The sequence below is a fragment of the Macrobrachium rosenbergii genome, chromosome 37 (assembly GCF_040412425.1).
Source record: "Macrobrachium rosenbergii isolate ZJJX-2024 chromosome 37, ASM4041242v1, whole genome shotgun sequence".
In the NCBI taxonomy this organism is placed as follows: Eukaryota; Metazoa; Arthropoda; class Malacostraca; order Decapoda; family Palaemonidae; genus Macrobrachium; species Macrobrachium rosenbergii.
Window position 1 is genome coordinate 2,677,383 of NC_089777.1, and position 23,024 is coordinate 2,700,406.

The following is a 23,024-nucleotide window of genomic DNA, read 5'->3' on the forward strand; positions in this document are numbered from 1 at the left end:
TTCACTGGTAAAAATACTGAGGTCCTGAGATAAGGACCCTGGTAGGCTCGTGATGCTCCCTGAAGGGAGATACGTCCAGCGATGTGCGTCTCCCCAGAATGTCCTACAGTGTGTCTCGTTGTTTCATGGTCCCAGTCCCTTATATAACGTTGGTCACGGGGCAGGGAGGGATACCTCCAGGTAGAAGGGATTTGGTTTCATCTATGACTAAGTCCCAGGTGCAGGCCAGCTGTCCTTTTCCTCAATCTCCCTTCTCAGCTCTTTCGTGTCTCTGTAAAAATAAAGTCTCCATGAGTCATACTTCCCAAAAATAGAAAGTTGAAAAGAGAAATTAAAAGCTTAAGGGAGGAGGGCCTATTCTTCCTTGGCCCCTTCCTTGTCAGGCAGTGACCAAAATGCACTGCTATATTTTCCAACCAGTAAATGAAGCAGTTGGCTGGGATTCTTGGGAAATTATATGTATATAAAGTAACCCTCCAGTATTCAGCGGTCCAACAATTTATGTCTAACGATTAAATGAACACACCTATTTATGGATTTCTCCTGGAACATATATAAGCATTATTCACTGAAAACTCGCTTATTCACTGTATTTTCACCAAGAAATATTCACTAATTACTGTATTTTCATATCATTTTCATGACGAAATGCACTTTTGTGATAAAACTATTAAAATACTCAGGTACCCCCAGATAGTGCTCGAGTTACGATAATTCGATTTTGTGATGGGTAAGCAATTAATACCAATACAACAATATTTATAAAATATTTTTAAATTTCATGAGGGCACAGGCAGCAGCGTACAATCAGGCAGAGAGAGGGAGAGACCAAACTGCAATAGACCAACTTCTTTTCCTCCATCTCTTTAACCCATCTTCTAGTTAAAACGGTAAAAGTGAATGATAAAAGTACTGTTAGTAACGTTATACTCTTGCATAAATGCGTACAGCCATAAACAACCGAATGAGAAACTGTTGTTTTGCTTACAACCAAATAAGATAACAGCACTTTTGCTTGTATTTCAACCATCGTATGGTAGTGAGCAATTACCGCAGTTATAGTAAAAACGACGTGAAGTAAACAGGACTGATATATTTTTATATTATACCCTTATTCGGTATGGATAAAAGATCGGCAAGGAAATATACTGCTAAATTTAAGCTGCAGTTGTAGCTGAAGCTGAGAAAACAATGTTCAAGCTGCTAATGACTATAAATTATCGTGCATCGGCAACATGGATGAAACTCTACCGTAATTAAAATTGGAGAGAAAGTACTTTTAACAAAACTACTGGGCATGAAAGAACACATATTACTGCTATTTTACGCCCGATAAAAGATAAATACGTAAAGCTCGAAAAATGAAATCAAGTGAAAATAGCGAATGGATCTTGATTTTTTTTGTGAAAACAAACATATAAACAGCCAACATTACCTATTAAGGAAAAAAAAATTGCTAAAATAATTTCACAAGACATATTTAAGTTAAATTTCGACTTGAAAACACTTTGTATAACGAATAATTACCCTGCCTCAATACATAAAAGTATCTAGAGATTCGTTTATGCTAACTAGAAGCAAGAAAAACGCTCTGAACTGAGTTAAATACAGCAAAATAAACTTGCTGCATAACTGATTTCAAAACAAAACACTGATTAAGCTATGACTGCAATTTATTATACAAGAGCAATTTAAGAATACAATATATACAGTATTATTGGATACGATTTTGATTAAAGTATATTTTTAAAAGATCTATGGAAAAGATGCACATTTATTATGTTGATTATATATATATATGCATATTATATATATATATATATATATATATATATATATATATATATATATATATATATATATATATATATATATATATATATATATATATATATATATATATATATATATATATATATATATATATATATATATATATATATATATATATATAGATATATAGATATATATAGATATATATAGATATATATATATATATATATATTTATATAATATATATATATATACTATGCATTTATTTGTAGTAATATTAATCAGACAGGGAAAAGTCTTTGTCCAGCAGGGTCGCGTAGACAGTTCAAACTTTTAACGTTCATTTGTAGCCAGGATAGGTAGCATTAGGGATTCAACCCCATAGAAAAAATTTCCATAATCAACCTTATGATAGGTGGCCTTAAGCTTTTCCCTGTACTTGTCGACGAATTGTTTTGACCAAAGTTTCAGACCCTGAGGGGGGTAAAGAGGCCCACCCCAATGTTGCGATCCCAACGAGGGCAGAGAGAAGAATCCAGCCTTCGTCAAGCGAACACACCTGAAAAGCGTTTGGTCCTCCAACCTTCTGCCTATCGTCTTTATATATTGGAGTGAATTGTGAAGACTGCTATTATCAAGACTCCCGATTGTCCATTGTATGCGCCGCAAACAACCTACTGTCCACGGTAAGTCTGATTTTGGTTCAAACTTCATTGATTTACTAGTCTCTTTTTCTATATTCATGTTTCTTTGTTTCATTCTTTTGCCACCATACAAACCCCAAGCCCATTTCGCTTTCACGAAGTCTAGATTAATCATAATTTCTATGGTTTAGGACATTCAATTATTCCAGTGAAGTAATTAGGAATTAGGGAAGGTTGAGCAAGTCATTTCAAATTCTTTATGCAGCCTTGTGTCTCAAATCCATTGTTCGGAAGAGCCGATGCGTTTTTAATACCATATTAACGAGCAGAGATTGACTACGTCCGAAGGCGTGTGACGTTTATCGTAAAGTCTTTATTCATTATTATTCTTTTGTGTTGACGTTAATTTCCCTCGACTGGCGACCTTGAGTGTTTAAACGGCTGTCTTTGAGGTTAATTTGTAGTTTCAATTGACTGGTTACGTGTGTCCTTGGCAAGCAGCCCTTATAAAATTATAATATATATATATATATATATATATATATATATATATATATATATATATATATATATATATATTCATCAGAAATGCCTCAAATATATTTTCATATATGTTACCAAAGGGGAATTTTTAGTTGATAATAAGTTAGGTAGTCCCGTGTGGGTCGAACACCACAAAAGACAAGAACTCAGGACTACAGTGACGCCTGTACCCACACGGCCAACAAGTGTAAGTTGATACCGGCTCCACCTACAAATCCTGCCGAACTCAGGTACAGTATTTGTATTTAGAGTCGATATCAACCCACCTCTGCCATGCTGACCATGTAGTAGTTTGTCGGCACAGCCATATTATGACTTTTATCACATCACCGTGATTCATATACAAGCATTAAGCTAAAACGTCCTTTAATATCCAATTTGCTCTGCCCTCCCTCAATAATATATTTTCATATATGTTAATCGAAGGAGAATTTTTTAGTTGATAATAAGTTCGTCATCCCATGGGCTCGAACCAATGAAAGACAAGAACTCAGAACTACAGTGACACCTTTACCCACACAACCAACAAGTGAGGTATAAGTTGATACCAGCTCCCACCTACAAAATCCCTGCGAACTCAGGTATTTGTGATTTAGAGGGTCGATATCAACCCACCTTTGCCATGCTGACCATGTAGTGCGTTTGTCTGCACGCAGCCCATATTATGATTTTTATCACATCACTGTGATTCATATACAAACATTAAGCTACAAACGTCCTTTAATATCAAAATCCGCTCTGCCTCCGAAATAATATATTTTCATATATGTTACAAAGGGGAATTTTAGTTGATAATAAGTTCGTGTCCCATGGGCTCGAACCAATGAAAGACAAGAACTCAGGACTACAGTGATGCCTTTACCATGCGGCCAACAAGTGAGGTATAAGTTGATACTGGCTCCACCTACAAATCCCGTCGAACTCAGGTATTTGTATTTAGAGTTGGTATCAACCCACCTCTGCCATGCTGACCATGTAGTGCGTTTGTCGCACGCAGCCATATTATGACTTTTTACCACATCACCGTGATTCATATACAAGCATTAAGCTATAAACGTCCTTTAACATCCAATTCACTCTGCCTGGCCGTGTGGGTAAAGGCGCCACTGTAGTCCTGAGTTCTTGTCTTCCGTTGGTTCCGAGCCACAGGACGGGTTATTATCAACTAAAATTCCCTTTGGTAACATATATGAAAATATATTATTTCGAGGCAAAGCAAATTGGATATTAAGGCGTTTGTAGCTTAATGCTTGTATATGAATCACGGTGATGTGATAAAAAGTCATAATATATATATATATATATATATATATATATATATATATATATATATATATATATATATATATATATATATACACAGTAATACTTCGATCTTACACGATTCGAGTTGCGACACACACACACGAACTTTTCACTGGAACCTAACTAATGGGCATACGATTTTTTTCAGACACACGAAATTCTCGAGAAACCCTGCAGAAGTGGGTGTTTAATTTTTGAAGTAATTTACAAGTTTTTCATGCTTTTATGTGTAAAATCTGTATGAAAAATGCATTTCATTCTTTTATTTGTAAAATCTGTATGAAAAATGCATTTCAAGCTTTTATGTGTAAAATCTGTATGAAAAATGCATTTCTTGTTTTAATGTGCAAAATCTCTATGAAAATGCATTTCATGCTTTCATGTTTAAAATCTCTATGAAAAATGCATTTCATGCTTTCATGTGTAAAATCTGTATCGAAAATGTATCATTTTTATTTCTGTACATGAATAAATATGACGCAAAGGTAATTTCAGCATATTCAGTTAGTGTACTTTTACAAGATGTAATACCCATTTGCAAAGTTACTGCACTTTTCAAAGGTGATACCCCTGCAGAAAATGCTTGTTTAATGTTTGAAGTACATTTATAAGTTTTCATGCTTTTAAGTGTAAAATCGATATGGAAAATTTATATTTATATTTCTGTACATAAATATCATACAAGTATTATGTCCATTTGCAAAGTCTTTGTCACAAGGACTTTACATGACCTTGAGATGAGGTTGTTCAGTCGCGTTCATTTGATAAAATGAATTGGTTAATGTAATATCAGAGATGCAACTAAGAGTTGTATAAGTGTCATTCTTTGAAAATTACTCTGTTCACCTCTGAGAAAAGTGCTGGTGCAATCTGTATGTGCATGTAATTACAGCACGTTCAGTTGGTGTACTTTTACAAGATGTGATACCCTTAGTTACTGCATTTTTCAAAGATGATATCCCTGTAGAGGGTGTGTTTATTTTTAAGTTTTCGTGTTTTTAGGTGTAAAATCAGAATGGAAAATTTGTATTTATATATCTGCGCATAAATACGATACAAAAAGCAGTACAGTTACTTTATTACAGTATCTCTCTCTCTCTCTCTCTCTCTCTCTCTCTCTCTCTCTCTCTCTCTCTCTCTCTCTCTCATTCATTCGTAATTAGCGCTCAAACATACGTTTACAACTTATTATTCTCTGTACGTCATTACCTGTACAGTATATAATTTAAAATTGATTGAATTTTACCTGTACTGTACTACCTTCTACGAACATTATGTACATGTTTTCAATGTTTTATGGAATTGTACTTTTGTTGACTGACATTTTGCCTAGTGACGCAAAGAAAACGTCTTTTACTCTGACAAAGAAAACGGCATCCCATGAATTAGCGGTAACATTAGTATACGTACGCACCTACTGTAAATGTGCTATTATGAAACTGTGCAGTACTCAATTTTTATGTCAACCATTTACTGTATTCCTTTTTTAAGGGTAATAAGCTAAATTTTAAATAAAATTACACTAACTTTAGTTCATTTAAAAGTTAGCTTAATACTTTAAGCATATTTAGTACTTAAACTCTGGAAATAAACATTTATTACCATTTTTAAAGACCATGCCAAACTTACACTAAAATTCACCTTGCACGAGGGGCTCCGGAACCTAACCTCATTGTAATTTGAGGTATGACTGTATTGCATTCTTCCTTTAGAAATCCAACTGCCTGACAGACACCACAAAATTTTGCACATGGCCTCTGCACAAAAATTTTCATTTTTGACTGTTCTTGATGGGAAAGGAACTATTCTAACACCTTTCAGAGCTTGCACTTCACCTTTTTTCAGGATCCTTAGGCAGAAGTATCTAACTCTCCCAGTTTATCAAATCCCAAATCATGACAAAATTCAGAGCAACTGGTCCTGAATCCTGATGCAATTTTGATCATAATTTATGACAAACCTAAATCCTGTGCAAATGGGCCTTCCACAGAAGCCAAAAAGGAACACTCAGTCCAAACGTGTGGGGCAGCTGACATTCTGAAGCACAGGGCTTTCTGCCATGCATGTAACCACCAAACAAAGTGGAGATAAAAAGACCTCATAGATGGATATCTAAAAGTCTCTCTTAAAAGTCTCAAACAATTTGGAGCAAAATCAGTCTCTATCTATGAGGTTTACTGTATTACTAAATTATTACCTCTGAGAAAAGAACAATAGTTTACAATACAAACAAGTGGAAGGATGATCTACAGAAAACGTTGAAAAACATCAGCTGAGAGGGGGCAAGCATTGGCCCATAGAAGATAGGTCAATAAAGGGCTAATCACAATAATGTTGCCACATTACCCAATAGTTGAAGACATCTCCCAACTGAGATAAGATTTCCAGCCTAAGTGTCCTCCTCTTGTCTCCCCTTTGTCTCCTTTCACTTCAAATCCTTTTAGATTGAAAGGACAGAGGGTTCCTGGCTATTCTATCATGGAGAAGACTAGAACTCTGATGGCTTGCAGATGAGGTCTGACCTATCCATAACCTTGGACACTCTATTGGCATAATTGCCCCAAACTGGCAAAACTGAGATACTGCAAAACCCAGAAAAACTTTTAACAAGAAGTTTCCTGATTACCTGGCACTAACTCCTGAAAATTCACCTTAGAACTTTACAGAGAATGTAGACTATTACATTTTGAAACCCATTCCTGAAGATGGAGGCCACTTGGTCAGTGAAACCTGTCTTAGAACAAATCAGAAATGGAACTAAATATCAAGACCATGTTTGCAACTACAGATTAACAAACAAGTGAGAGAGGAAGCTTAATGAACCAATCAAACCATGGTCACCTGTTTGCTGATGTAATCATGGTCACATTGAATGTCTTCCTCATTTGAAAATAAAATTTCTATCTTTCAAAAATACCTTATTTATTCAAAATAGATCCCCAATTGCCTAACATTCTCTGGTCTCGAAGATGGGAAAAAGGATTTTGTTTGAGGATGAGGATAGAGAAATTACAAACAAAGGACAATAACAATTACACTTCTTCAACCCCTTAATTACTTAGAACTCTCTAGTTTCTCATGATCACTAAGAAAAAGTCAAGAAGGATATGTTCAAAGTTTAGCGTGAAGCAACAACAGCAGCCTATAACAAGGGGTCACTGGGAGAAATTACTGACAAAGCAGAACCTCATTCTGTTTGACAAATGTCAGGGGGAAGAGGGCGGGCTCAGATTCCAAATGCTATAAAAGAAAATGAGGACAGAGCCCTAGTTCACTAAGAGAAGACCTTCAGCAACAGTTTATCTCATTGAGGTGTCTCAGATAGTCAGCAAAGCAGGAGAACATGATGAATGGAGAAGAGGATACATAGATATTCTATCCAAAACATTAATGCATAGTAATACCAGAAATAAGAGAAATTGACTGGTCTTGTCCAACCCATCTGTTCTCGTCTTCCTTAGCTGTGGTAAACACCCATTTACCATTCCATACTGCCTCTGGTCATCTCAACCTGTGGTCCTGGTGGTGGGTGAGCCGTGGGGGTGCACCTCTCCAAACGCCGACTGGACGCATTTCTTCAACAAACACTTTCCACTAGACAGGACACCAATCAGCATTGACTACAAAAGTTTAAATCCACTGAAAAACCCAGGCCTCCCTTGTGAAAATTTTAAATCACGCGCCTTAGGGATGAACTGGGAGTTCAGGATCAACTGTTGTTTTGTTTACAAATCATGAATCACTGCGCACTGCCAATAGGAAAGCCAAAGTCATTAATCCCAAAAGAAGGCATCAGTAAAGAGCAAAAAAAAATCTTCAGAAAATCATTTAGGAAGAGTCCAGTAATTTTGCACCGTTTTCAACAGCAGCTTTAAGATACAGAATTATATAGTCAAATGGGTGCACCCTTTTATCTACTCATACAACAAAAAATTACTCATTTGTACCAAACTTCAGCAACTTTGAACCATGTTTTGCTGATAAATCCATAAACAGACAAAATTTATAAGGTTTTGCTCAAGGTATATCCACTCGAAAGAAAAGGTTTGTAAAAATAAAAACAAGCTAAAACTCAAATCTAGTAATATTCAATCATTTTTCATTTTATCAACAAACAGCAAATCTCTAAAAATACTTCGATTTAGGTGAACTTTTGAAAAAAATTTTCCTTAATCCGCACAACTCTGCTGAAAACACAGAAATTCTTTAGCACTTTGTTGTAGACATTTCACTGTTTGTATCTAGCATGGTTACTTCAAGTTTTATGTATGAAAAATCATAAATTTCATAGAAAACAAAAAACATAACTCATGTCTTGTACTTTTATCAATTTTGACACATTTTCAAATAAATCATGGTTAAGTGCCAAAATTTCAACCTTCTGTCATGCCTGTTTTCTCTGAAATGGACAAAAATGCAATAAAAGATAAAACTCTTGACAAAACGTAATATTCAATCATTTACCTAAAAATAACAAAAACTGAAAATTCTATACTCTTTCTAAAATGTATAGATCTCTCTGGCGTGGTTGTCTGGGGAGGCTGGTAAGGCATATATGCCAAATGTATAACAACAACCACCCCTATAAAATCATTTCTCCCATTACAGATATCAAATAAAACCTTTTTCGTTACGACAGAAATCAAGTCTATTACATAAAAGTTCACGATTGATAATGTTTTATTAAGAAAATTGAAAACAAACAGAAGCATCAGAGAATTCTATCAATATGGGATCTCATTTTGGTGGTGTTTAAACACTCTGACACACGGATCCACGTGCGTTTAAATCATCAGGTAATGCAGCTTAGATTTTTCTCTAAAAATGCAGTTTCGGTGAATCACGGTCATCACGTATTGCATTATGTCTGAGGCATTTGCTCGTTTCTACATATACCAAATTTCTTAACATCTTAACTAAATAATAAATTGGTAAAAGCTGGTTACAAATATTAGGATAAAGCAAAACAGTAAGTTTGGCAGAGAAAATAAAACATTCAATACAGACAGATCCTGTCTCTCTAAATGGCTTTAAGAAGGTTGATGGGCGCAAATTCTCTTGGAAAGGCAAGATGTAACTGTAGCTCCTGTCAAGATTTTTGAGAGAGATGATGATAAATTCAAGGAGTCATTTTAAAAATTACATATCTCGACTCAAACTTGGGTCAATCAAAATTACAAACTTCTCAAAATGTGAAGTCTTATATGGCGAAAAACACCGAACAAACTGGCAGACCTTAAAATTTTAGTGCAAGAAGATCCAAACAATGCCAAGGTGCTGAAAACTGGAAGAATGCAGCGAGCAAAATAGAGAAAATTCAAAAAAGGATGCCCGGCAAGATGTGGCTGTAGAAAAGTTGGTTGAACGTTTTGTCATCAACATAGCTGATAGCTCTGATGAGTCTAGTTTTTTCTGAATAAATTATATATAAAAATGAGAGGATTAGGCCTATAGAAACCTTTCTTAAAACAAAACGAACCTTTGACTTTACCTCAGCGGTGGTGTAGAAAAAAGGTTGATTGGAAAAATTAGTCTTTTAAAACTTAAGATGATCACACTCCTCGTTATAGATAATATATAGGCGACAAAGAGTTTATTTTAATTCGTATTTCGAAAATGAACAAGAAATATATCACCTATTTCTATAGCATTAATTAAATACTTTTAAGTATCTAATTGTGTAATAATGATAAATGTATACAAACAATCTAAAGTACTGACAAAATAGATAAGGTGATCATATGTAAAAAAAAAAAAAAAAAAATCCGTAAGATTTAGAAAAGAGAGAGAGAGAGCAGGGCAGAGTAGGAAGGAGATTAAAGCAATACCTTGAAAAGAAAAGCCCCAAAAATCTTATAAGTATAGCCTCAGGGTTTGTCTAAAGACATTTAAAGGTCTGTCACACAAAGGTCAGTAGCCTGTTTTCGAAAAACTGGCAAGACATACCCTAAAACAGAAGAGCCTGAAGAGGCCAGAGAGATCAATTCGTGTGGGCAAGAGTTTATAACGATTTATGGTGAATTTTTTAAAACCACTTTTCTCCTTACGTCCGCCCAGCATAATCTCTGCTGAAAATCTTGTAAGAGCTGACACTGTCTCTTCCAAACACATGAGTGATGTTCGTGTTGTTCGTCGTCCATCGGAGTGGACAAGACAACAAGAGCATCTCAAGTTCTTTCTCTAAAGGGCACGCGACGACTTCAACCATAAAATATTTCCGTCAGTTTTTCCAACCATTGTTGTCTTGATGTATGTACAATCACCACAACTTGCATTGCCATGCAACTTATTCTAAAAAAATATTCACAAAATTCCATAACATCTTCTGTAGCAAAATGCAACTATGTTTCTGTTTGTGAAGACGCCAAACATCTTGCCAAGACATCCATGGACAAAGAAAATGAACACTGACGTAAACCAAGGAAGAACAGTGTCAGGCTCAACGAAATCTCAGAAATTCTTTAAAAGACTTTGTCGAAACCCTGCAGTTTTCTATTAGCCGTTACACCTAAGTTTTGATAAAAACAAAATGTGTGCAATTTCATAAGAATACAACAAAAATAACTCATGGTTGTAGCTTTTATCAAAATTTTGACATATTTTTTGTATAAATCACCATAAGTGCCAAAATTTCAACCTTCAGTCAAATTTGACTGACCGATCATGGTTGAAAAAATGCTATAATTAGCTAAAACTCTTACATTCTAGTAATATTCAATCATTTACCTTCATTTTGCAACAAACGAGAAGTCTCTAGCACAATATTTCGATTTATGGTGAATTTTTAAAAAACTTTTTCTGAGATGCCATAAATTCTTTCGTCACATTGTCATAATGTTTGCAATGGGGTTCGATGGATGACCATAATTTTCTAGAAATCAAGACTTCCAAGCCCAGGCTGGAGTCTTGAGAGTCGGACGACAACTGGTGCACATCCAAGACGCCTTTCAGCGGTTGTCTGTTGAAGGATATTCATCAAAATAAGATCTGAGGGAAACAACCTGTAGCAAACCCCACCTGCCTCCTTGACAAGTCTTAGAGAGGTTTAGGGAGCACCAACAAGGACCTTTGTTTAGAGAACCGGTGGGACGAAAGCCACCTCCACCATTATTGATAACACTTTCTCCTGTCAAGACGCCTTTCCAGTGGCTGTCTGCCAATACCTGGAAACATGCATCAGGTTCGACTGAGCGGGCAACTAGTTGTGGGCCATGCCCCTCGGTCTCCACTGGACTTTCTGAGCAGGACAGTGACCTTAGGTCTAGGAGAACAGACGTGACGAGTAGTCACCACCTCCATTTGCACAACACTATCACTTGTCACTTTGACAGAAGTGGCACCATTGAATACAAATTCCCAGGAAACACCTTCAGTGACACACCTAACTCCACCACTGTATTCACTAGTGGGATAATTTTCTTGTGAAATGTAACTCTAGACTGCCAATGGCATTGGGTTCAGAAAAGAGGAGCCAGGTCATCAGTTGAGGGAGGTTGATTAAAAGTATCTAGGGCTTGTACAGGAGAAAAATTAGGAAGAGGGGAAGAAGCAATGGCAGAGTTATCTTCAACCTAGGCTAGGGACTGAACACTAGGCTAAGGGCAAGCTTGTTTCTAGGCTCTAGAGGGGGTTTAAAATTTCCTATCCCTCTCAAATTTGTCTAGTTGAGATTAAGTATCTTCTACTCTTGCTAATCATTACATTTAACACAAGTTTCTCCCTACTATATTTCTGCCCATTACATTACTGCAAATTGTATGTCCAATCATATGCAGATTTAATTAATCTGGTTTTGAACTTTTGCTACATTAGCAAAATATGTGAACTTGAATCAACATTGATAACCAGAGAACTAGAAAAAATGATCCTGAAGGCTATTAAAATTTGAAGGCTACTCAAAAAATAATAACACTTCACTGAAATCCATAGCCATATAACCAAAAATAAGTAAACAAATTAAATACAGCAAATACTTTGTTACTTGAGAACACAACAGAAACAGAATGAGGTTGTCTGCCAAGTCATTTCCAGTACATTCTGTTATTTACCAGGGCTTGTATAACACTAAACTATCGAAGTGCTACTGCGATTTTTAAATAAAGGCTGCCAAACAAGTTAGAAACTATAATATGTAATTGACTTGTAGATACCGTGATTATAAGAAATGACCAAGTTTATAGATGCTGTAAATTTATACACAATTTTCATGTTAAGGTATTTGATGTCATTGTAAAGATAAGATAATTTATGTTAAAATCCTAACACCAATATACAAAATAGGTATCATGAGCAGAAGTTAGAGCAAATAGGAAAGTACATTTGCAACTATTTTTAATATGATGAGGGGGCAGAATAATTCTTGCAGCAATCATTTAATAATAGGAAAGAAGTAAAAAAAGTTCATAAAAAATAGACTAAATATTTCTTATTAAAAAAAGACAACTATTCTCATACAATACTAATGAATGAGTTTAAATTAGAACTGAGGGTTGGTTCAGTTTTTCATTTAATTGGAAGTGAAGTTTACTTTATTATAGTAACACATCATAAACAGACATCATTGGCTTTAGGCTATACTAAATTATCTGTTCCACATAGAAATATTGTTTTAGATTTTTACTGTATGATTTGGACTTATAATAACAGCATATAAATAGCACTGAAAGGTCTGACAGTGAAATGAATAATGCCTATACGGTACATAATAAAATATTTTGATCAGAGCATCCGAGATTGAATCACTTCCCAGATGAAATATAGCAGCAAACTGTCACAAAATTCATGCTAACCTTTAAAACGTGCAATTACCTGTCAGTCGATCGGAAGATATTTAGGTAATGCCATCAGTTCATCCGTTTGGAGAGTGGACTGTCTGCAGATAATGAACTGTTGTCTAAACATAATTTTAATTCCAGTTTCGATAAACTGACAAAAGAAATGACAGGTAAACTTGATTGTGAATACACAGCCTTAGGTTGTTGAATTCTATAAAACTGAATGGGTGTGTGTGAGAGAGAGAGAGAGAGAGAGAGAGAGAAGAGAGAGAGAGAGAGAGACTTCAGAGAGAGTAGAGAGAGAGATCTTTCCTTGACGGACTTTAAATAATGTCATTCAGTGTCATTCAGTAGTTTTATTAAGCAGCCAAAGTTGTTCAGCTAATATAATGTGTGGCAACATACTCCTATCAATATGTATATATATATATATATATATATATATATATATTATATATATATATATATATATATACACACAGTAGAACCTTGCTAAGAATGGAATGTACTAGAACTCAAATAATCGGATTTCAACATTGAAAATTGAGTAAATTTTAATTCGGAGTTCAAACAACAAACTGAATCCGACCCGATGAATCATATGATGTTTGTAGAAAAAGAGGGCAGCGGTCTCCAGTTGGCGTTGTTGGTACAGCTTCCCATGCTTATTTAAAAGCATTTAAAGCCTACACATGCTGCTTATCTCTTTCTGTTCAAAAACAAGCCATATTATCACATGAAATTAACCTTAAACGCCTAAAACGCATCATACAAGTCGAATGGAAAGTGTCTGTTGGGTTCCAAGTGGAGTTCTCCTGTCGACTACAAAAAATTTCAACCTTATATCATCCTTTGACTCGACCGAAATGGTCGAAAATGGAAAATTGATGCTAAAATCTTACATTCTAGTAATATTCAATCATTTACCTTCATTTTGCAACAAATTGAAGTCTCTAGCACAATATTTCGATTTATGGTGAATTTTTGAAAAAATTTTTTTCTTACGCACACCTCCTTCCAAAAATTTCATGAAATTAACAACAATTTTGTCGTAATTTTTGCACTGTTCTATATTAGGCAAAAATACATAAAGTTTTAAATCCAGAAAATGTGGACAATTTCACCCTGTACAATACAACTGAAAATAACTCATGGTTGTAACTTTTATGTTTTGAAATATTTTCATATAAATCACGATAACTGCCAAAATTTCAACCTTTGGTCAACTTTGACTCGACCGAAATGGTAAAACGCAATTGTAAGCTAAAACTCTTACATTCTAGTAATATTCAATCATTTACCTTCAGTTTGCAACCAATTGAAGTCTCTAGCACAATATTTCAATTTATGGTGAATTTTTGAAAAAACTTTTCTTACGTCCTGCCAACTCGCCAGAAATTCTTTTTCGTCACGTTGTCGTAATGTTTGCACTGTTTTATATTAGTCGTTACATAAAGTTTTATATATGGAAATGTGCGCAATTTCATGTAGAATACAACAGAAAATAACTCATGGTTGTAGCTTTTATCAGTTTTGAACTATTTTCATATAAATCACGATAACTGGCAAAATTTTAAGCTTCAGTCAACTTTAACACGACCAAAAATGGTAAAAAAACGCAATTATAAGCTAAAACTCTTACATTCTAGTAATATTCAACCACGTACCTTCATTTTGCAACAAACTGGAAGTCTCTAGCACAATATTTCGATTTATGGTGAATTTCTGAAAAAAAAAACTTTTTACTTACGTCTCATGCGCCAATTAACTCGGCGAACATCTCAGAAATTCTTTAGTCATGTTGTCGTAATGTTTGCATCGTTTTACATTAGTCGTTACATAAACTTTTACATATGAAAATGTGCCATAATTTCATTTAGAATACAACAGAAGATAGCTCATGGTTGTAGCTTTTATCACTTTTGAAATATTTTCACATAAATCACGATAACTGCCAAAAATTTCAACCTTCGGTCAACTTTAACTCGACCGAAATGGTCAAAAAAAATTGTAAGCTAAAACTCTTACATTCTAGTAATATTCAATCGTTTACCTTCATTTGGCAATAAATTGGAAGTCTCTAGCACAATATTTCGATTTATGGTGAATTTTTTTTAAACATTTTCCTTAAAATCATGTAATCTAACTCGGCGAACATCTCAGAAATTCTTTCGTCAATTTGTCGTAATATTTGCACCGTTTTATATTAGTCGTTACATAAAGTTTTATATACGAAAATGTGCGCAATTTCAAAGTACAATACAACAGAAAATAACTCATGGTTGTAGCTTTTATCAGTTTTGAAATATTTTCATATAAAAATCACGATAAATAGAAAAAATTCGACTTTCGGTCAACTTTAACTCGACCAAATGGTCAAAAACTGCAATTGTAAATTAAAACATTTACAGTCTAGTAATATTCAATCAATTAGCTTAATTTTTCAACAAACGGGAAGTCTCTAGCACAATATTTCGATTTATGGTGAAATTTTTAAAAAACATTTTTTACGTCAGTGTGTTAACGAATTCAGGCATCATATTGTGATAATATTTTTCTGTGTTGCTTTTGATCGTTTTACAGTTTGTTATATACCAAAATCATCGCAATTTAGTGTACAATATAACTAAAAAATTAACTCATTAGCTTTAACCGTTGTGCTTACAGCGATTTGTATACAATTATATACGAGTTTTTTTCGCTGTCATACATTCCAATATTTATATATGATAATGATATTTTTTCATTTCTGATGGTTGCATACTAAACTTCAGGCAATGACAAAAAAAGGAGCCAAAATGAACTCTTAATCTTAGAAACTAAGCGTGCTGTGATTTTTGAAAAAAAACTTTTTTCCGCTTCACTAACTCACCTAACGCCATGATACGGGAAACGTTTTTGTAAATAGAGGCTCGGCGTTTAAATGCCGTTAATAATACAGTATTTATAAACCAAAAATTTCTGTATGTCTGTTATCATAAAATTAAGAAAAATTTCCGTAAGTTAATTTTGTAACTCGGGAATTCCTGTTACAGAATATTAACAAACCACAACGATTGCTACTTACTAGTGGTCAGTCAACGGTACTAATTACATAAACATTCAGAATGTTTATGTAATTAAACAGAGATTTCCACCAGGCCTAACGCTCTGGTTTGTTTATATCTGCCACAGGTAATGCCGAGTTCCGACGTAATTTCGAAATTTTTCTGTTTTATGATAACATTTTTTCCATACAGTAATTGGTTTATAAATTCTGTATTATTAATTTCATGTGATAATATGGCTTGTTTTTTTCAATGTTATCATTACTAACAATGTTTTCATGTGTACCTGTTAAAAGTACATTCTGGCAGTGCCTAAAAGTTACTTAGCCTAGCCTATTATTTCTCTTTATGTATATCATCGGTGTACTGCCGCATTGGTCATAGGCCAACTTTTTTGATACAGTATGCATTTAAAAATGTAAAATGCTTCTATTGATACGGTAAATTATTCAACTCTGAACCTATTTAATTGTAATTTGTGTAAAGTTTTGTATAAAAGGCAAGGTTGGGTAAATGACTGGTGGTCAGAAATGGATTAATCCATTTTCAGTTATTTCTTATGGGAGAAATTAACTCAGAATTACGACAAAAATCAATCTAACACAAGGATTTCTGGAACGAAATTAGAAATCAGAACCAATGTTCATATTGTATATATATATATATATATATATATATATATATATATATATATATATATATATATATATATATATATATATATATATATATATATATAAAGATATTGTCATGAAGTGATCAAGTAAATTCTCATTACACAAATAATAAGACCAAAAAAAATTACCTCACTTCAGCCAGATACTTGAAACCTTAACAAAAATATTAAGACTGAAGGTACAAATGATCCCTTAAAACTTGGAAACATTGAAAATTCAATCTAAATTTATCAACTTCTTATGGGTGACCTAACAACTGATAAGCTATAAACAGACTAGGGGAAAAAGGGCATCACTCAACAAATACTATAACTGTTTCCCAGTTCTATTTCACCTAGATAAGTCTATGAACAAACAGATTATCACTAGCTTGTACACACACACAAAATATGTCTACTCATAACATGGTAGAGTTGTTTGCTACCACTCAAAACAAACCGATGTTCAGTCTCCGATGGCTAATGAAGAGTTAGAGGAATTTATTTCTGGTGATAGAAATTCATTTCTCACTATAATGTGGTTCCATTCCACATCACGCTGTAGGTCCCTTGGCTTGTTAACCAAAATGGCTCTTAGCCACAAAATAAGTCTAAAGGGGGCACCCCCATGAGAGCTGTTAATCAGCTCAGTGGTCTTGTAAAACTAAAAGTTCCTCTTAACTTTTTTTCCAATCACTGGTGGTCAGAATGAAACACTGTGCTTTTTAAAACTTTAAACAAACAAATTTATTTCTAAGTTCAAAAGTTATAAGCAGAGTTCACAATCTCAAAAGATTCACTATTACTTGACAACAGTGTAAGATTACGTATTTCTTAACCAAAATTAAGTCACAAAACTTTATCATGGAATTACTTTAATTAAGTAAAAAATTCAAACCATTAACTTTCACCAAGCTTTAGATATAAATCTGAACATCTGCAATTAGCCTGAGTGTTAACTAATAAATTATTAAATGGGAATCAATACAGGGACTCACTGAAATCTCAAAAATAAGTATGCTGACATCTCAATAATGCAAATTTACACCAACACAAATCTTTGGGTAATATTGTGAAATACCAAACATTTCAACTTGTGTGAAACCGCCAGAAAACATAAACACACAAGAATGAAATATGCAAAAAAATGGAAATATACCAACAGCAGTTTCACTAAGACAAAATATGATTAAAAATTATGTCAGCCTTTCAAAAGATTACCTTCACTTTAAAAAAAAACTAAACTCACGTCTTTCTAAAAACTTCCTCAAAACAACACTGCCAAGTCACAATTATTTGCACTTAGTAAAATATAGTTAGCAGCAAGACACATTAAACTCACTATAAGAGATATTATCACCTCTTATCAAAATAATAATTCTCTATCACAATAACAAATTACAAAATATATCAAGAAAGAATCATACTGCTTCTTCAACAGAGAATAGTAAATCACATTTTCAAATGCTTGCACAATATAAATGCCTTAGATCATTTTTACAAAATGTATATACAATTTCCAGAAACAAATCATTTGACAAAACTTATGTTTTTGTGGAAGGAGGATAACCAATACTTTATATACCAACCTTAAGACAAGTTCTGAACAATGAGAGAGAGAGACCAGAGAGAGAAAGACTCAGAGAATTTAGAGAGAGAAGAGAGAGAGAGAGAGAGAGAGAGAGAGAGAGTGTTTAACTGCTGTCTTTGAATTCAAACAAAGGCAACTCCTGGCAATCTCTGATTTCCCTTGTATATATATGGTTTTGGGTCCTAAAAAGGTTACAACTAATAAGATATTCAGTCTTTGAATAATGGATTTCTACTTCCACCTCTCAGTATACATGATAATAAAATATATACATACATTATACACACAGGTATACATGTATGGTATACATACAGGACTGGTCTTTCTAAGCACCTTATCTCAAAATTTGACAGCATCCGTTCCACTCAAATACACCTATGTACACACTAGGGTACTATTTTTCTATTTTGGTCAGTCTGTCATCCAGTCATGATCAACTTCATCTGATTTTCACTTCCTCATTCCTTCTTCTCACATTAAGTCTATTTGTTTTCCTTCTTCTCAGATTAAGTAACATATAATTGCAAGAAAATTTAATAATTATTTAACAGGCACACAGAATAAATATGTAACAAGCATTGGTTGGTGAATAACTGTCATTTTATCAAAGATAGGCAAAGTGGCCCTTCCAATTTGGCAAAGAAAAAAATTAGGTCCCAACACAAGAGGGGTTATCTGATAATGTTTTTGTTGTAACATATATATTAAAAATATTTATGTTATATATATATAATATAAGTATATATGCAGATACAATATCTTAAACAGATATATATAGTCACAATTTAACACAGGTAGTGCTCAAACTATGATAATTCCAAACGATGGGGTTAGTTTATTAACATTTTATCTGGACAATATTTTAAAAATATGATATTTTAATGATAAAATAAAGTTTGTTCATACTTACCTGGCAGATATATATATAGCTGTATTCTCCGAAGTCCGACAGAATTCCAAAAAAACTCGGCACACACAGTGGGGCCAGGTGGTTAATACCCATTCCCGCCGCTGGGAGGCGGGTATCAGGAACCATTCCCATTTTCTATTCAGATTTTCTAGTGCCACTGTCTCCTGAGGGGAGGAGGGGAGGGCACTATGATTATATATATCTGCCAGGTAAGTATGAACAAACTTTATTTTATCATTAAAATATCATTTTGTTCATGCAACTTACCTGTCAGATATATATATAGCTGAATCCCACCATTGGAGGTGGGAAGAGACAGAATAGGATTTAGGAAACAAATATATGTAGGCGATTGACGCCTTGGTTCCTTACTTGTTAGCATAGCTGACTTTGTGATTACAGTCACCCAAGCCTGCTTCTGCTTTACTACAGTCTCCAGCAAGGTAGTGACCTATATAGCTGGTGAGTTCTAGATGATCTGTCCACGGGGCATGACCACAATGGGACTAGATCATAAGACCATACTGTGAGAGCAAAAGGAGCAACGACCAACCACCTGACCGAGCATCAACAGGACCTGCCGGCTAAGGACGCCAGATCGGTGGGAAGTCCCGTAACCAACTTACAGCTTTCGACATGCCCTCTCCTGGTCCTGGGAGTCCGACAGAGGTCCAGGCCTATGTTAGCATAGCTGACTTCGTGATTACTGTCACCCAAGCCTGCTTCTGCTTTACTAGAGTCTCCAGCAAGGTAGTGACCTATATAGCTGGTGAGTTCTAGATGATCTGTCCACGGGGGCGTGACCACAATGGGACTAGATCATAAGGCCATACTGTGAGGGCAAAAGGAGCAACGACCAACCACCTGACCTAGAGCGTCAACAGGTCCTGCCGAAGGGACGCCAGATCGGGGGAAGCCCCCGTAACCCTCTTGCGGCTTTCGACATGCCCTCTCCCTGGTCCTGGGAGTCCGACAGAGGTCCAGGCCTAGAAGCGTTATGGGACCGATCTGACGTAAAAAAAAAAACAAAATCAAGATTAAAATATACTTCCTAACCTCTAAAGGATAGGATGAGTATCGCTCCCTGCCCGCAACACTGTGTCTGCAGAAGCGACAACAGGTCCTGCCGAAGGGACGCCAGATCGGGGGAGCCCCGTAACCCTCCTGTGGCTTTCGACTTGCCCTCTCCCCTGGTCCTGGGAGTCCGACAGAGGTCCAGGCCTAGAAGTGTACTTATGGGGCCGATCTGGAGTGCGGAAACGTATGGTCCTAGCGAATAGCAGTCTTCGTATGTCGTCTTCACGTCCCGCAAGTAATGTGAAGCATAACTAACCGAATTGCATCCAGCCAGAAGGTGGTACCCAGAAGATCGCAAAGGGACATGTTCTTCTGGAAAGCCACCGAGGTTGCAATGGCTCTAACTTTGTGAGCCTTAACTTCAAAAAAGACTCAAGTCACTGTCTTGAACGTCCGGAAAGTGCGTCTAAAATGGTGCTTCTAAAAAGAACGCCAGTGCATTCTTAGAAAGAGGCAAATCCGGCCTCTTGACAGAGCACCACAGACTGTCCGAAGGACCTCGACTTTCCATCTTCTGCAAATAAAATTTGAGATCCCTGACAGGACACATGACTCTTTCTGGTTCATGTCCGAGAATTTCCGTCATACCCTTAATCTCGAAGGTCCTGGGCCAAGGGGTAGACGGGTTCTCGTTTTAGCAAGAACATACGGCTTAGAGAACATACTGCATTATGGCCTCTAAAACCTACATGATTATTGATAGCCTGAAGTTCACTAACTCTCTTCGCCGTAGCCAGAGCAGTTAGGAAAAAAACCTTCCTTGTCACATTCTTGAGACGCCGAAGAAAGAGGCTCGAAGGTATTTGACATAAAAAAATTTAGGACGACATCCAGGTTCCAGGGAGGCGTCCTGGAATGAGGTACCTTGACAGTCTCAAAGGATCTCAAGAGATCGTGAAGATCCTTGTTGTCGGCTGATAGTCTGAATGCAGTTAGACTCAGAGCGGGGAAGTTTTGAGGTACCTTTCGAAATGGGGCTGCCTGAGCAGATCTACCAAGGGACGTCCCCATAACCTCCACAGCTCCTGACATACTTCCTCGTGAAGGGTCCACTCGGTCGGTAGAAGCTGCCGCTGTCCACCGAGAAGGTCCGCTGCGATATTCTCCACTCCTGCAACGAACCTCGCAAGGATCGTGATCCCCCGCGCATGGGCCCAAAGCAGGATCTCCTTCGCCAGGGCGAACAGGGACCGGGAACGAGTTCCTCCCTGTTTCTTGAGGTATGCCAGGGCTGTGGAGTTGTCTGAATTTACTTGTACGACTCGGCCTGACACTTGGCTCTCGAAGGATTGAAGGCCAGCAGGATCGCCCCTAATTCCTTTGAGATTGATGTGCCAGGACACCTGTTCCCCTCTCCAGGTGCCTGACACTTTCTCCCCCTAGTGTTGCTCCCCATCCCTCCCTGGGAGCGTAGGGAAAACAACACCAGGTCGGGGCTCTGAAGGCATAGAGAAACCCCTTCTGCCAACCTCGAGGGGTCGAGCCACTACCTCAGGTGAATCTTGAAAAAACGGGAGAGATCTTCAGGGTCTCTCTAGATTCTCCTTGTCTATTCAGTTTTCCGCCAGGAAAAACTGGAGCGGCCTGAGATGAAGTCTTCCCAGGAAACAAACTTCTCCAGAGAGGAAATGGTCCCCAGCAAACTCATCCATTCCCTCACTGAGCATATTTCCTTCCCTAGGAAGGATGAGACTTTTTCTAAGCATTGCTACTGACGTTCCTGGGATGGAAAAGCTTGAAAAGCCACTGAATCCATCTGAATCCCCAGATAGACGATGGACTGCGTCGGGATCAGATGGGACTTTTCTTCGTTCACTAGAAGTCCTAGGGACTTTGTCAACTCTAAATTCGCATTCAGGTCCTCCAGACACCTTGACTGTGAAGAGGCTCGGATGAGCCAATCGCCAGGTAAAGCAGATACGAATACCCGCCAAGTGAAGCCATCTCGCCACATTTCTCATGATAAACGTGAAGATCATGGGGAGCTGTGCTTAGCCCGAAGCAAAGAGCTCTGCATTGAAACACTCGTCCCCCTAGTACAAACCTCAAATACTTCCTCGAATGGGGATGTATGGGAACGTGAAAGTAAGCGTCCTGTAAGTCCAGAGCGACCATCGAATCTCCTGGTCTTAATGCTCCTAAAACAGACTGGGACGTCTCCATCGTGAACTTCTCCTTCACCATGAAGCGGTTCAGTCTACTGACATCAGGACTGGTCTCAATCCTCCCGACTGCTTCGAACTAGGAACAGTCGGTTGTAGAATCCTGGGGAGTCCAGCTCCAGGACTTGCTCCACAGCTCTTTCTCGAGCATTTGCTCTAATAGCTCGAAAAGGATCTGTTGCTTCTCTTGATGGAATGAGGACGACAGATCCCTGGGCGACGTGCACAGAAGTGGTGAGTCGAGAAAGGGGATCTTGTATCCTCTCTCGATAACTTCAAGGGACCAGGTGTCTGCCCTCTTGCTCTCCAGGCTCTCGCAAACGAAAGAAGCCTGGCTCCTACAGGTGTCTGGAGGCGCTGCAAATCACTTCCTGCCCCAAGGTTTAGGCGGGGACTCCGCCTCTGAAAAGACCTCTCTACCTCGGGAGAAGATCTCGAGGAAGAAGCTCCTCCACGAAAGGGCTTCTACTTCCTGGAGGTCTGACCCGACAACGACATCAAAGGGACTGCCGGGCGTCTTGACGAGTGGGCCAAGAGGTCTTG

General features: G+C 36.6%; 1 protein-coding gene across 1 annotated transcript in view; it reads left to right on the forward strand.

The window, feature by feature from the left end:
- Positions 1-23,024, forward strand: part of LOC136825092 (uncharacterized) — a 467,192-nt gene that overhangs the window by 9,425 nt on the left and 434,743 nt on the right. The gene's annotated exons all lie outside the window — the stretch shown is intronic.